At 43.1% G+C, this 16,882-nt stretch overlaps 1 protein-coding gene and 1 long non-coding RNA gene across 2 annotated transcripts in view; one reads left to right on the forward strand and one right to left on the reverse strand.

Annotated features, from left to right (window-relative positions):
• The window catches only part of nr6a1a (nuclear receptor subfamily 6, group A, member 1a), a 118,359-nt gene that overhangs the window by 68,075 nt on the left and 33,402 nt on the right, over nt 1-16,882 (reverse strand). The gene's annotated exons all lie outside the window — the stretch shown is intronic.
• On the forward strand, nt 1,911-15,842 carry LOC146320883 (uncharacterized). The gene is made up of 2 exons (XR_014771482.1): nt 1,911-2,482; nt 15,255-15,842. It is a non-coding gene; the product is annotated as an uncharacterized LOC146320883 (long non-coding RNA).

Consider the following 16,882-nt stretch of genomic DNA (forward strand, 5'->3'; position numbering starts at 1 on the left):
TGTATCGCCTGAAAAAAATTAATATTGTACATCCCTACTAATTATGACATAGAAACTTAACATGTTACAATGTGATAACTTACATTGTTTTAATGTCAAATTATAACAAAACATGATAACTTACATTGCCATTATGTGACATTACAACAACTTATCACATTATAACATAAAATGTTTTGCGTTATTAGAAGATATATTGTTATAACAGGAAAAATGTTGTAACTTGATAAAAAGTTACCTCATTATAAAATGAAATATCTTATGTCATAACAATAATAGATTGTTATAACAACAATGATTCATTGCTACGAATGATACGTTTGTATGTCATAAAAAACAGCAATGAATAATGATGCATTTTTCACCATCAAAGCCCCATTCTGACAGCATTATGTAGCCTATGAAACATTAGGACAAAAGGGCCTAGGAGAGCAGAGTGCTCTCCTAAAAATAATCTGTTTAGATCTTTATTTGATAATGGACCAATTAAATTTATTTGATCAAACAAATTCTTAATGACAGTCATCGATCATCAACTGCTCGGCCTGAGAAGAGAAGATGAAACAGCTCAATGATTTCTCAAGATATGAAGGCAAAGGCATCAGAGCCAAAATACACCATGCCGAGACGCCAAATAATCACATCAAGATTTAAGCACAATCACTGCTTAAGATAGTTGTCAAATAGTACTGTCACAGTAATTGCAATTTTGAAATACTGCACTCATATAGCCAACCTCAAGGATAACAAGCAACCACAACAAACGCTATGTTCATGTTTGCTTCTTTTTTTTCTTCTGGATTTACACTTCACTGTGTGTTTAATGAATGAGTCAATGCTTTAAAAAAAAAAAGCTGATGAGCAATATGAGGGCAAATAATGGTTTTTGCCACATTCTATGTTGTTTCAGTGTTTATTTTGTAGGTTAACCTGCTGAACTCTGCGTTAGCATCCTTTGTGGCTGCTCCCACAGGGAGCAGGGATTCATCTGCAACTTTGTGTAACTACAACTAGCACATAGCAGCTAGCTTGCTCAGAGCATAAAGTTGTCCACTGGGCAGGGAGGTGAGATCCACAGATAGCGTTAGCATTACTGCATCAAATTACTGCATCAAATTACCCTGCAAAAACAAAAACAAAAAAGTAGTGCAAATAGTGCTAATGCCACACACTGTGCTGTTTAGCCAACCTAAATGAGAGCAGGGAAAATTCCTTCACCATGACAGCCATAGTTTCAAATGGCTCATAGATACACACAGCATCTTTTCAGACAATGTTTTAAATCTTAATAAACTGTGCACAATTTTCTGTTTTCTTACTTAACTTGTTTTTAAAATTAAAATTTCTGTTTTATTGAAAGTGAAATTAGTCAGCAGCTAATTTCTCACCTTTGTGAAGGTGGAACCAATGAAAGTTTGGCATATTTGCATGATATAACACTAACAATCAATATCAAAATTAGTTCAGATTAGTTTCCTGTCAGCTGACTAATCTATTTATCGAATAATATTTTTAACATTATTCAAAAATCATATGGATGAATTATAGGCCTGAAATTATTCAAGAGGAATTTGATATGGGACTGTTGATAACTGAATGATTATGCAATTTAGTTTCTTTCAAAATAAGCCATAAATTCACTGGTATCAGCTTCTCAAGTGTATTAAGTATACATCCTCCATAATACCTCCATACTGTCCAACCACAGCAGTTAAACTCCCATAAAGCCCCAGAACTCTCAGAATGTTGTTTTTTTTCCTGAGCGGTGTCATCCAAACTCCACCCAGAGCGGCAACCATTCAATAGAGAAGCCTTCCACTTTCAATGGTCTGAGCTCAGACCAATCACAGCGCCCCCTGCCCCCCCTGAGCTCTCAGGCCCTCAGCCAATCACAGCAGGCCTCGCACCACACATGACTCTGTGTGCTGCTGTCCATCAACTGCCTCATATATAGTGCATGCAAGAAAATGTGGAGCAGTTCAATAACTTGCGTCGTAGCCAGGCTCGTGTATGTGTGTCTGTGTGTGTGTGTGTGTGTGTGTTTGTGTGTGTGAATGAAGGGGCGGTTGCATGCATGTGGGAATGCGTGTGCTTGTTTACCTATGTAGAAGCACGGAAGGAGAGAGAGAGGGAGGGAGGGCGGGAGAGACAGAGACAGGGAGAGAGAGATTTGTAAGGCACTTGTATTTGCAAACTACTGGCTGAGGTCCCACTAGAGCCAGGCAGATCACACTGAAACACTGTGTGTCAGGAGTGTGTGTTTATGTGTGTGTGTGTGTGTGTGTGAGTCTGGGAGAGACACAGAGACAGACAGGCAGACAGACAGAGAGAGGAACCCGTTCAACCCATACCAGCAGCAACTTTTCAGCCTGTCTACATGAGAATATGGAAGCTTTTCGCTCGCTTGTCTTTGATTTTTTTTTCTACCATCCAGTCACCTCAGATTCAGATTCACGCCGCCGAACTTTTGGCCACGCTTTGGGTGAGTATTTAAACTGCTCGTCCTTCACACACACTTTTAATTTCAAAGTTTGCTGATTAAACATTTGCCACTTTTCCACTTATTCTGATTTTGTTTGATTCTACTGCAAATCCATTCAAAATCCTCTATTTCTACAAATGTAAATGTATAAAAATAAGTTTTGATTTTCACTTCATAGCAGCAGAAAATAGATTTTTATGTGTTCATGATGTGTGTGAGGGTGCTTGGTACAGTTTGTCTAAAACTGTGTGTGTATGTGTGAAAGCAGACAGAGGCTCTGTGTGTGGGAGAGTTTTGAAAAGGATGTATGTGCGAGAGAGAGGGGGAGACAGAGAGATTGTGTGTGCTGGACAAAGTGTGCCAAGTGTGAAAAGTGTGTGTGTGTGTGTGTCTGTCTGTCTGTGTATGTGTGCGCGTGTGTGTGTCTGTGTGTGTGTGTGTGTCTTTTTTTCTAAAGCTTGCTCTGTGGGAATGCGGACTGCGGTAGCCAGTAGCGATGTTTGACTGGGAGGAACTGAGCCAGACAGTAGACAAAAGCGAGCAGGGCCGTCCAGACAGGGCAGGTCAGCCATTAGAGGCTACAGCAGAGGGACAGGTCAGCCAGCTGCTGCCGCGCTCCGCCAGGGGAGGGGACACCCCGCCTTCAGTGTTAGGGTGAGAGTTAGAGTTGCGGCTGGGGTTAGGGGTGACCATGCTTCACTTCACGACCGCATCTGAAAAGTGCTCACCTTGCACCTCGCGCCCCTCTCACACTTTGAGAAACCCCAGCGTGCTTTGCAGGCCGAAAATCTGTTGAATGAGCTAAAAAATAAAGTGGGAAAATCTTCCAGCAGCAGAAATTTTGGTTCCAAATCCAAAAAAAATTCAAAAGGCTGACTTGCTAGACTTAAGAAAAACTCCTAAGGTGAAGGCAGGAAAATGCAGCGAAGGAAGTGTAAATGTAGGAGGAGGTTAAATATAGACGGCAACAAAAGAGGAAGAATAGGAGAGACTGTAATTTTCACAGAGCTTGTTTTTTTCTATTCCCTTTTTCGCTGGTTTTCCCCGCCGGCTTGCTTGCGTGGGGGTCGCTGGGTTTGGAATGTATTTAGTGACAGGAAATACTGGCTGTCCCTATATTTTTTTTGTTCCAGTCTGCTTTTGTCCAAAGCTCTTAATCCACCACAAAAAAGCAGCTGAGCGAGTGAAGGAGTAGCAACAACCGAGAAAAACACCACCACCGGATCACAGATGTACACCACGGCTGCTGCTTCAGAAAAACACATTCACAGACAGCACAAAGGCTTAACACCGGGACGAACAAACAACACACACACGTAAATAAGTCCGGATTGATATCTGAGTGCTGGATTGGAGGAGAAAAAAAGCTACAGACTATAGGAACTGAAAAACAAGTGTCATCACTTCAGGTCACGAATTCAAAAACAACAGTTCTGGCTGAGGTCTGGAAAACATTAATTAAAAAAAACACTCGGTGTGTGTACATGGAGCACATCTGAGGCTCCCAGACTGAAAGCAGAGCACGAGTCATTCTGTGAAATGCCTGTACATGTAGAGTCTTGTTACCCAGATACACATCTCAGCCTTCATCACCGGCAACTCAAGTCATACACTCCATAACCCCAATCAACAGAGGCTTTCAGTCAAACACATGCTTTCAAACTGTGCACACAGCCTCAATACAAGAGTGCTGTGTCTCCACAAAACCCCAGTCAATTTCAGTTCAGTTTTATTTGTACAGCACCAAATCCTAACAGAGTTATCTCAAGGAACTTTTCATATAGAGAAGGCCGTACTCTTTTTAACCCCAACAGTTCCTTCCACGAGCAAGCACCGAGGTGACGGTGGTGAGGAAAAATGTCCTTTTAACAGTCCGAAACCTCAAGCAAGACCAGACAGAAAACTTTGCAGACTGTTGAAGGATTATGGGTAGCCAAACTCCTTTGTTGACAGAATGATAACACTTGGACTCTGTGGGATTAGATTTTTTTTGGTCACGAAAATGGCCACGCAGCATTTTGGAAATGGTTTGGTGAAGTCCAGTATCACTTGTTGATCAGCTAATATCAGTTCAGTGGAGGCAGTAGTTGTGTAAGTGACTCTCGTGACCCCTGCACCTCTGCCCGGACCGGTCTGGCCCTGCCTGGCCTCAGCTGGACTTTGGTCCCAGGCTCGGAGCTCTATAAGCCCCTGTGCACCCCTTGCTCCCTCCCAGGCCTGTGTGTGTACCTGGATTTGAATAGAAACCAGACAGCGATGCCCCCCCTCTCCTCCTCCTCCTCCTCTGTCACCACTCCCGCGCGGGACAATGAGGATTTGTTAGCGCTCAGCCGCGAGCCTGCTGACACAAAGCGTATAGCCTCCCAGTCCCCCGGCCCTGGAGTGTAGCAAGCTGAAGCACAGGCGGGCAGGACACCAGCAGGGGGGCCTGGGTTGGGGGTGTGGGGGTTGGGGGAGCGAGGGCAGTTTGCAGGGGTGGGATTAGCAGACAAGAGCTGTGGGTTGGGGGATGGGGGCCTGAAATGAACAGGAAATTACTGCCTTTGATGAGGCAGAGGCAGATTCGCGCAGGCTGAGCTCCTCCGGGCCTCTTCCCCCGGCCGTAAAAAACCTGTTTGAGCAGAAAATGTCAAAACACTTCAAGGCCCCCATGTGTCACTTCCCTCTGGCTACGATGGAGTTGTTAAGTCCATACGCAGGTGCTAAGCAAACACTCGCAAAAGTTTGCGCTCTTCTTTTTTTCTCCTCCACCAGCACGGCTGCAGCCTACTACCCCCTCCCCAGCCCTTCCCTTCCCTTCCCTTCCTCTTCCTCCCCTCAGACGCCAGTCTCTGACCATGTCATGGGAATCCTATTAGGCTCTGCGTCCATCCGACCCATTTTCACCCGCTGAAAAATCACAGCTCAATCTATATCACACTGCGGAGAAACCACAGAGCTCGGTATTTATATTTAGCCTCCTGCATAAATATTTAAAACCCCATGAAGGCGTGGAAAATATTGTAAATATACTGGTCATGACATCAAAGCAAGATGAGCACAGATGAGGAGATAAATGGGAGTGTAAAATTTGGATTTCTCCTGCTTTCAATGAATTGTGATTTGTCCTGGTTAAAGTGGCTACAAGGAACTTTGTGATGATTTTGGAGGCCCCTGTGGACAAAAGTGGTAGTGTTTCCACCGGAATAACAACAAAATAGTAACATCAAAAATAAAATGATCTAGATAAAGATATCCTCCTGTTTCTATAATGTATGACTCACTGTAATGTCTGGGAAAATGTGAACACAGGCTTGTTTCATTTGATTTCAAGAAGATGGCAGTCTTTAAGAACAACTATACATAAACAGCCATAGGGCTGCAACTAAAGATTATTTTCATAATGGATTCATCTGTTTCATTTTCATCATTTTCTTGATTAATCTTGATCAATCGATTAGTTGTTTGGTCTATAAAATGTCATAAATTTGTGAAAAATGTTGACCCCTATTTCCTAAAGTCCAAGGTGTCTTGTTTTGTCCACAACTAAAGGATCTTCAGTTTACTGTCAGAGGAGTAAAGAAACCAGAAAATATTCACATTCAAGAAGCTAAAATCAGAGAATTTGGACATTTTTGAATTAAAAAACAATTCAACACAGTTAATCAATTATTAAAATAGTTGGCAATGAATTGAAAAAATGTCAAGTAATTAATCAATTAAACATTGCAGCTCTAAATAGTCAATCTTCTTGCAGATGGTCTCCTTTGCTTAAGTAGGTCATATAGAGGCATCAGATTGTTTCATGACCAGTTAAAAACTCCTTGTGGTGCGTTTAAGTACAAAAATAAACTGGTCTTCCAGTTTACCCAACATATTTACTGGGACCCTCAGCCCTGTTTGAGTGGACCAGCAGGAGGGGGGCTGCTGTGCTACTCTCTGTTTTACAAGCTTGTTCCCAACCTCCCTCACAATTAAATAATGATTCAACGTCTTACAAGAGAATTGCATTCTTTCCACCGACACCCACTACATTTGAATCTCTTAAAGGTCTCCGATGGAGGAGTCTTTCCGTGCCGTGTGTGTGTTTGCGTTGCTCCTGAGCGTGAGGGGAGATGGTAATGTGTGTTCAGTGAATATCAGGGTCGATTAGAGAGTCTCGTCTGGTCGGGCTACAGCAGATTAGACAGGCGGAGCAGATACAGGCCGCGGGCTGGTCGTCTGGCGCTCTGACCCACATTGCTCTGATGTGCACGTCACTTCCCATTACGCTGACAATTGGACGCCACATCAGCTGAGCGCGCTGTGATCTGCATACCCTCCCCGCGGGCGAGGCCTCGCTCCCTGTAACCTCATGCTGTCATACACCAACCTTGGCCGTCCCGCCGCCTGGCTACAGGAAGTGTTGGATGAGTCACAGCGAGGCATCGCCGGCCATCACGGCTCTCCGTCCTGACTGTGTGGGTGGTAGATTTGGCACGCTAGCAGAATGTTGACCTTGATGCTAATATACTAATATCTAAGCTTCAGGATGTCAAGTCCAATAAGTCCAAGCTTGTGATAGAGCATCCTCTGAGCTTTATTTTAGCCAAAAGCAGCATGTAACTAAATTAATATCAGCTCTCCACATTAAAGGCTGTCGAGGACAAATATTCACAACAGCAGCTTAGAGTTTTGTCGCAAGCATTTGTCACCAACAGGGTTTTCATATCAGCTGCTTGTTTATCCTCATCGCCTCTCTGTCAGTGAAGTGATGCCATGACTGGCTCTGGTTTGCCAAGCAGTTTTTGTGATGGATCTGCTGCTTTTCAAACCTCCATCTTTAACTACCACTCCACATGTCCCTGCCCTCTGCAGCTGATGCTCAATAAGAGTTAAAGCTTTTGGTGAAACGTTTACAAAACCTAATATTGAATTTGATCTCTCAGTCTGACATTTCAACAAGTACTCGGACCAAAAATACATGCACCCAGGCAGCCTGTGCATTCATGCTCTGGTATATAAAGCGTAAGAGGCCTCGGTGGCAGTGCTGCAGCTGGCTGACAGAGACAGGTCTGTTTGCAGGCTGCCTGAAAGATAATTGGCAGCTATGGAGTGAAAAGCGGGCTCAGCAACAGATAAGGGCCGTGTGGAAAGCTCCATAATCATCACGGATTAGCAAATGATAAATCATGGGTTCACACAAGTATGCTGTCACTGCTGGAAGAGCCGGAGAGGGAGGCAGGAGAGAGCGGATGAGGGGAGATATGGAGAGAGTGGGATAGAGAGCATGTGAGAGGGAGAGAAGAGAGTGAATAGTATGGGAAGATGTGGATGTTTTTGCTGTAATTCAAAAGAAAAACACAATAATACCATCTAGCAGGTCAGCAGGAGAGGCAGGCTGAGAGGGGGAAATGAAAAGAGAGGAGAAATTAAAAGCTCTGCCAACACTCCGGCTAATACAATCTTCTGCCTGTCAGATTACCTTCTTTAATCCAGAAAGGTTTAACGCCTCTTAGAAATCTGAAAGGAGACATGAATTCAGCAGAGATTTTCCTCTGCGAGAGAGGAGGAAGGTGCCGGGGAGGAGGGTTAAGTCCCTGAGCAACTCTCCAAAGCACTGGCCTCAACAACTCTGCTGCACAGTCGTCAAACTGCTCTGCAGAGGATCAGCCGATTCAACATTCGACTGAAACATCCCCGACTTATATATACTGCAGCGTGAGAGTCGTGCATTTATGCATCTCTAAAAATATCATACATGAGCTGCATGTGTTTCATCCACAGCGGAGTGAACGGTCGCCTGTCTTTCATAAATACAGTAGGACAAAAAGATGAGCTTAACTTTGGCTTAGGCGGAGCTGATCAGGTCAACAGAGCACAAAGCACGGTACAGCGCATTAAGGACACAGTGTCCCTGCTGGTGCGACGCAGCGACACTCTCTCCTACTGGGACCGGGCGCGATGCTTTGTAATGTTTGTCATGCAAAAAAAAAAACTGGCTTTATGGGAATAAATGATACCATAGACAAAACATAGAGAGGATAATGGCCTTGTTTAGTCTGGTCCGTGTAGCGAGGCGCTAACAATGCCAGTATTAGGGGCTCTGATTTGAACTGGAGCTAAAAGTGGAGGACAGTGCGGTATAGGAAGGTGCTACAGTTAATCACACCAGAGAAATAGCTAAATTGAGCAATCCAAGGTAAAAATGTTGTGCATTGTGTTTGTCCCATTGTCTTCTGTGTGCATGTTGCTGGGGTTTTAAAAGAGCACCGCAATTTTGACACTGAAATGAGTTGTTTCTCCCCTCGTACTCCTATCTCTACTCTGTTATTTGTGCTCAACACATCTGCAACATTATTCTGATCGACTATCTGGCAGTGAGGTGGCACACGCAGCATCTGGGCAGAATAAAGGTCGATCAGTATCCAGGTCATTCCCGTGCCGGCTCACCCTGCTGCCTCCTGATAACGGAAATGTGAAATCAGAATTGCCGATTGCGATTTTCCCTCCTCTGCCTCCCTGCTTGGTGCTATTTCTACATCCCTCAGTGTGAGGCTTCCCTGCTTTGTGGGTGGGTGCAGGAGACGGAGGGTGTTTTAAGATGATGATGATCTCTGTGATGGCCCGGTTCCCCGCTCCCTGCCGTTTATTACTGCAGTCCAGGGTGCAGCAGGTTCGAGCAGCGGGCAGATGAGGAGAACGCTGATCCCCATGCTCGCCGACGACCCCACCGCCGCAGTGCGTCGACGCGGCAGATTAAAAAACGTGGATTATGAGCCATAAGTGAACGTTGTATAACCTTTTGTTCGGGTTTCCTTGAGGATAAATTTGTTTGTGTTTGGCAAAATATTTCTGTTGTCCTTTAATGACTCAATTAAGGCCCTGAGATTCAAACGAACGAAATATGATAGTTGCAGCGAGGATTTTGGGTGTGAGCTTTGACAATGCCAGCGTTCAAAAGGGGCTGCGAGTCTGACCTGGGGATAAAGTCTGTTGAAGATAAAAAGTGGCAGCAGGCTCCAGAGAAATGTCACGGTTAAATCCAGAAGACAACCACAAAGGGCTCTCTCATCCCGCTTTGTTAGAGATCCTCAAAACTGCAGCGAAAAAGAGCCCGGGATACATATTCATCAGCCTCGGCGCTCATGACTGAAATGAGCCGACAAAGCTTTGGTGAAGAGAGAGAAGTGTGACATACAGTGCAGTTCTCTCGGGCATGCTGCAGGAGTGGATAAGTCAACTAGAGCCAGACTGACGTGACGTGATCAAGTGCATCAACGCCGGGTTCAAAGGTGCACAGCACGGAGAGAAAAGACAGAGACAGAGAGAAAAACAAGGCAGACAGACAGGCACGTCAATCAGCGGTGAAGATACTGTGTGAGGATACTAGCTGCTGCGAGGAGGAACTGAGGGGAAGATGTGGGGAAAGGTAAGAGAAAACAGTATGTCATCGATGAGAGAGAGTCACGGGTTAACGCTGAGAGAGGAGCTGGCAGCAGAGATAGGAGCTGGCTCCACCACAGTTAAGGTTGCAAATGAAACCCCTGGAGCCTTGGCAGGATGATCCATGGCACGTGGAGGCAGGGTGTTTCTGGAAAGGCTTGGCGCTCCGCCTGAAGGAGTCCCTACACTGGAGCGGGGCCGGCCTGGACACTGCTGCCTGTGCCCAGGTTCAGCCTGGAAGGCTTTGCAACGCTCACAAATCGTTTTACGCTAAGAAACGCACAGAGACTTGTCAAACAATGCTTTTACCGAAAGGTTCTGTCAATGTTCTGTTGTTTTTTCAACAAACAGGGTTCATTAATTTGGGTTTTTGTATTGGTTGATTTTGTATCAGAGATAAGAGGGATTCCTGCAAACAATGATCATTTTCATTATCGATTAATGTGTTGATTATTTTCACAATTTATCAATTAATGGCTTAGTTAAAAATTAAGAAAAATGCTCATCAAAATTTCCCAGAGCTGATATCTTCAGATTGTTTGTTTTGTACAACCAGCAGTCCAGAACCCAAAGACTCTTCATCTATTGTCATAAATGACAAAGAAAATCACAAAAACCTCACATTTAAGAAGCTAGAAGCAGCTGTTTGACCTTTTTTGCTTGAAAATGACTGAAATGATAAATAAGTTATCAAAATGGTTGTCAACTCATTTTCTGTAGTTCCAATCAATTAATCGATTAATTGCTGAAGCTCCTCATCACTTTGAAACCCAGACTCCAACCCTAACCCTACAAACCCAGTTACAGTCAAGCAACATTTGTTGCATGTCATCTTCTTTTTCTAAAATTCCTGTCAAATAAAGGCAAAAACATGTCTCTGAGTTGATCTATTAGTTGTTTGGTCCACAAAATGTAAGACAAAGACAACAAGTCCAAGGTGACGTCCTCAAATGTCTTGTTTTGTCCACAGCCCAAAGATAATTCAGTTTACTGTCACAAATAATAATAAATAATTTGCACATTAAATTGTTTAAAAAAAAGACTCAAAATGTTTAATCAATTCTCAATAGTTGGTGACTAATTAAATTGCTGGCAACTAATCAATTAATTGATTAATTCGTTTTCTAACACTAATGATATACCACAGTTGCACGGAACAATATCAAAAATGTTTTACTAGAATCAAATCTGTTTAAGGTCTTTCAATATACAGCTACAGGCCAATTCTAAATATGTAAGTAATCAGATTACATCATACTTCATGCATCATGTGTGGTGATCATTACTTCTCCTGCGCTATCAATACCTTATCTTTATCTGACTCTTATTTCTTTATTGACTTCCACATGTGATATCAGCACTGTTATATCAGAGCTGTACACATGTGTGACAACAAATGCAGCAGTGTGACAGCTAAATATGATACAGCGTGAACCCGCTGCACCGCTAAATCTCATTATAAACTTCTTAATTCGAGCAGATATTAAAATGTCCAAACTGACTTAAAGCCTATTTTGTGACTGACACAGCAATTAAGGCATATTTGTTGAATTTGATTGAGTTTGCCCACGAAGAGGATCACACACACGGCGTGAGTGATTTTCGAGATTTAATCTGCTCATGCACTTCCATTAGGAGATGTCTCGCAGTGCCAGTGGATTGTATAATAATAATTGTCAAGAGACGTGATGGGATGGGAGAGTGTGTAAGAGCAGATGCTGGCAGCGACCCAGCCTGAGTATTTTTGAACAGGCATCTGAGCTATGCTGGAAGTGTCAGGTTAACTGTGCCTGCAGTTATGTGAGCAAAACTTTTGTGCTGAGGAAACGGACACATAAGATGAAGGTTCTCAGTGTCAAATGGCGAGAATAGATTCTTATCACGTTTTATCTCACATATCTATGACCACAGTATGAAGTGTAAAGTGAAAGAAATACATTTTCCCATGAAAATGGTTGGGCCAAGAGAGAAAAGCAGAAGGTGACTAGAACAGTTCAGTGGAAATGTCAGAGTGTTGAGGTTGGGTTGAATGTGTGCATACTAGAGCTGCAATGATTAGTCGATAGATTTAAGAGTTCATCAAAAGAAACCAACCATTTTGAAAATCGATTCCAGCTTTCCTACACCTTTTCTAAAGTTATATTCAAGCATTTCTAAGCTTTTCCTGATTATTTACTTTCTCCATCATATTAAAACAGATGTTATTGTGCTATAAACAACCAAAGTTATGTTTTATGGTAGAATTCTACAGAAGGGTGACAAATTAATGGAAAACATAACAAGATTTCATGTAGGGCTGCACAATTAATAGCAATATGGCAATGTGAAATATCCAAATCATAGAAACAGAACCAAAATGTGTGTGAAAACAGCATTATAATGAAGCACTGTAGTGCTGCAGAGACACCGTTGCCTAAAATTCTTTTTCTTCAGATGAAAGAAAACATTTGTTTGGTATAGAGCCCAAAAAATATTATATCATGACAATGTTAGTAGTTTTTTTTTGTACTTTTTTACAATGTATCATGCAGCCAACTGACTGTGAGTATATCTGGCATCCTATATAACAAGTCAGAACCAACATAAAACTATCACTCAAACAATCACTAGACAAATAACTTAAATTAAAAAAAAAAAAACTTATTGAAACAGAAACCTCCCAGCATGTTGTCATCTGTTAGCCTCCCATCAGAAGTCACATATAAACAAAGACTGACAGATCACACAAGTGTAGCCACACATGCAGAGTGGCTATGAGGCTCGAGCAGAGGCGTCTTCATTTTGGACTTATGTGAAAGGCAAAAGCATTTAGACTCTCCAACTTATTTTATTTCTTTATCTAAAAAGCAAACTATTCTGTCAGAGAGTGATTTACTATGAAATTTCAAGCAGTTACAAGCACTTTATCCAGGCACTTTTCAAATTTTGAAAACATGACTGACCCTGCAATTACTCCTGTCACTCATTTTTTAAACAAAAATGACAATCACCTGCTGATCTGCTGCATCTTTTTGTCATTTCTAACAGTAAATGAAGAGTCTTTGGGTTTTGGACTGTTGGTTGGACAAAAGAAGCGATCAGAAGATGTCACTTTGGGCTCTGGGAAATTATGATGAGCATTTCTCTTTTTTTTTTTGACATTTTATGGACTAATTATAAAAAAGGGACATTTGCAGATGAATCAGTAATGAAAATAATTATTAGTTGCAGGCATGGTGCATGCAATAATCTTCTGATCCAGGGACTCTGAGCAGTTCCTGACTCACCATTTTCACTTCCTAAGATTTTTCAGATTGTACCAGAAGTTTAGCCAAACCTAGCTGACTAACCTCAACTCTAACAGAGAGAAACACTGAGTTCTTGTTCATGGTGCACAAACTAAACTCCCCTGGGCTTCTAGTCTGAGAATAGAATCCCACATGGACCACGTCTTCAGATTGGAGTCAGTGTTTAGGTCCTTGGACCTTTCACAAGCTTTAATCCTGTCCAGAGAGAAACCGCAGCAGCATGGTTGCATTGATAACTCTGCATGTGAGAATCATGGCTAATTTTATCCCTGACCTTAACTTCACCTTTTCACATGAGAAATGGGTTAAATGCTGCGTCTAAATGCAGTCCAAAAACAACTGACATGTCTGATACACTGACGTTAAATATTTGAGCTCATTTTGCTGAATTTTTTTGCATCTGTGTTGCGTTGGCCTCGTTTCCGGCAGCACGGAGTCCTGGCTTCAGACCAGGCAGCTATGCAGGCAACACGACAGAGAGTACACTGTGTGCTTCTCATTGTCCAACCCCTGGAATGTGCTGACGACGCAGGGTTCACACTGGTTCAGTCACACTGTTGCACTCTTCACTCTGGCCCTGTCAGGCTCTCATGCTCACCCAGCTATTTTTACACATGCTATACTTTTGCAAGTTTGTCAGTTATGCAAAGTTTCTGGGGAGCACGCCAGCAGTGGTATTATCAAGCAGCCTGATGCGGAAACACGACCACGCCTCAAACCGAAGAATAAGTCAGTTAGCACACATACATTTCCCATAAGTTCTCCTAAGTGCCAGGGGAGCGGAAGTCGAGTCAAGATGAAAAAAAAAAGGGGGGGGGGGGGTATTTGCGAATGAAAAAAGCCTCTGTGTGTCTCAGGCATGCAGCCAAGCAGTACAAGTGCCAAGGAGGGAAGCCATTGAAGCCCAAGCCAGAGGGACTGAAAAAACTATTACTTCCCACCTTGTCTGTGAGTGGAGACACACAGAAATTAGGAAAATGTGGGACAATTTATTCTTTGAAAAGAAAAGGAAGCAAAGGGGCATCCAGCCAGTAAGAGCTTCTCACAGATAAGAAAAATTGTGAAGAAAGAATGATAGCTGTCCATGGCTTGCACACTGAAGTAGGCTTATGAATCAAACTCAAAAGCCATTGTCCAAAAAAATAGCTGTTGCCAATTATTTATTTATCTATTTTTTGTTGGTTATTTTGATTCAAGGTGAGAATCATTCTCAAGGCGAATCCATCTTGACCTGCTGTTTGGGCTTTTGTTTGGGTGTAAGCACCAGACAGGAACAATGAAGGCGACGAGAATAATTCATGGAACATATGAAATGGAGAAATGTTTTCATATTATATTGTGGTAATAATGACGTCTCCTCCATGGTCAGTGAACTGTGTCAAAGCAGCAGAAAGTGAATTGTGCCTGCCTCTTCCCAGAGTGTTCATTCATTATGCAGAGTGCAGGAGAGTGTGGCTTCTTTCTGAGAGCCTGTGGAGAGCTCATAGAAAATCTGCAGATCCAATTCTCTCATTTTCCATCTGATTGATCTAACAGAACGCGAATCCTGCAGAACTGCAACAAATCTCTCTACAATGAGTTGCATCATATATTCACTGCCTCCCTAACAGGTTTCAGTACCTCTTCAAATCAAAACTCCAACCTACATAAAGTGCCAGAATTGGTGGTGAAAAGAGGATGCAGAACAAACAAAATACAGTGTTCTAAATCTCTTCTTGTGTGTGGAGGGAAGCGGCGGGCAAAAACAGGGAGAGAAAGACAGAAAAGGAGAGACAGACAGACAGAGAGAGCATTAATAAAACATGACTGCATGATTTTCCAACCTCAAAGAGGCGAACACAGGAAGGCGCACTCCCAGAGCAGTAGCTGAGGTTCAGCGCAGGGTGAAGGGAACAGTAATCTCTAACTAGCTCAACACTGCAGTGCAATAGTTTAAGCTGTGGGGCACAGCGGCGTTCTCTGATCACACTCGTGCCAATTCGCCGCCTTCCACAAGCCTGACTGACGTCGTCTTCTGTCCTTTTATTCATGCCATTTCTGATTCTTTTCCCTTCTTTTTTTTGTTCTTTTTCTTGCTGCAGGCTGACGGTAGAGGAAGCTCAGGCTCAACGCAGACAGATGAGAGTTTTGTTAGTAGTTTTGCAGAAGGTGCTGATGATGATGGCGTTCGCCGTGTCTGCAGGGCTATTTAAGGAAACCAAAACCTTTGCATCACTGCCTCTCCTCGCTCCTGCTGGCTTCTCATCAACATCATTTGAACCTCGACACCGACATGGGTGGCAACACATCTTGGCATGGAGCTGCTCTGCACAGGCCAAGAGAAACACAGAAGCACACACAGATATGCACACATGGGAGGGTGCTACTCACAGCACAAAGCTATATCCAGCTTGTCTGTCTTGGTGACGATTAGCATTACAAAGTTAGCATTTTCCATTGTTTGAACCATCTGGGGACAGCTGAGGACAGGTCTGACATCACAGCAGCCTCACAAAAAAGAAAATATATGCTTAGATTTGAACTGCAGACTTTTTAAATATATATGTGGTTTGGATGGGGACCAACGAGCGAGGGACAGCCGAGCTTTTCTGTGATTTTCCACTTGTCTGAGTCAAACTGCAGTGACAGAGACAGGCTGAAGACCAATGAAAATAAACTGGCTAGCTTGATTTTTGGTGCTCATATGTTGTTGATTTTCTCTGACAAGTCAAATAGCTGCCATCAATCAAACAAACCAATGGCGAGACGCTCATTCCTTCCTGGTGCCCACGGTGAACATTCAACGCTGTCGGTGAGTTTGAGCTCTAACCAAAACCATCGACCGTTGACTGTACCCTGAGGGATGCCACGGTGCACGTGCATCATGAGGCTCTCGTCCAGAGTGACACACAGAGCCACAGACTGCGGGCGGACGACGGGTCAGACCTGTGACCTTGCCGTTCGCTGGGACACATCTCATCAGGCACCAGATCAGCTGTGACACAGGAGGTGCTCACTCTAAAGGCTGCAATAAACATTCATTGCTGTCGGTGGGTTTACATGAGAATAACTCACTGATCAATGAATGCAGACTGCGGTTCAAACACCTCAGTACCCAGCAGATGGTGGGCTTCAACAGCAGCAACTGACCTGATACATCCTGCTAATGGTGATGGTGAAAATAAAGGTAAACCAAAGTTTTGCTTGGACTGTGTGCAGTGTACTGCTGCACAAAATAGTTACTGTCCTTTCAACATTTACAGCTTTAGAGTAGATGCTTTTCCACCAAACAAGGTCTAGTTCCTCAACTGGTCCCATTCAAGATTCCTGGAACCTGGGTGCTATCTAAAACCAACTGAGTGCATTGCACAATGCACAACAACCTTTAGAATATGACACACTCACTCAAGGAAGGTTCCAGCTGAGAACCAAATTTCTCAGTTTTGTACCAATTCATTTTTGGCAGCTCAGAACAGTTCAAAATTCAAGTGCACAAGAAGAGAACTGGTTTCTTGTTGGTGGACAACGCTTAAATTTTGTGTGAGTTTTACGTAGTGAGTTTTTGTTTGTCCAGGTTTGGAGGTATTTGGCTCTCAAATTTTCCAATATAACGGAAGTGGATGGAATTTCATTTGTGGTGCTAGAAAGTTGTTCCACTGAGATTGTTCATAGTAAATTCTATAGTAATCCAGACTAACTAGAACACATGTTTCTGGAATTATTTATTTTT

This window comes from Lutjanus erythropterus, chromosome 10 (genome assembly GCF_056507025.1).
Source record: "Lutjanus erythropterus isolate fLutEry1 chromosome 10, fLutEry1.hap2, whole genome shotgun sequence".
Taxonomy (NCBI): Eukaryota; Metazoa; Chordata; class Actinopteri; order Lutjaniformes; family Lutjanidae; genus Lutjanus; species Lutjanus erythropterus.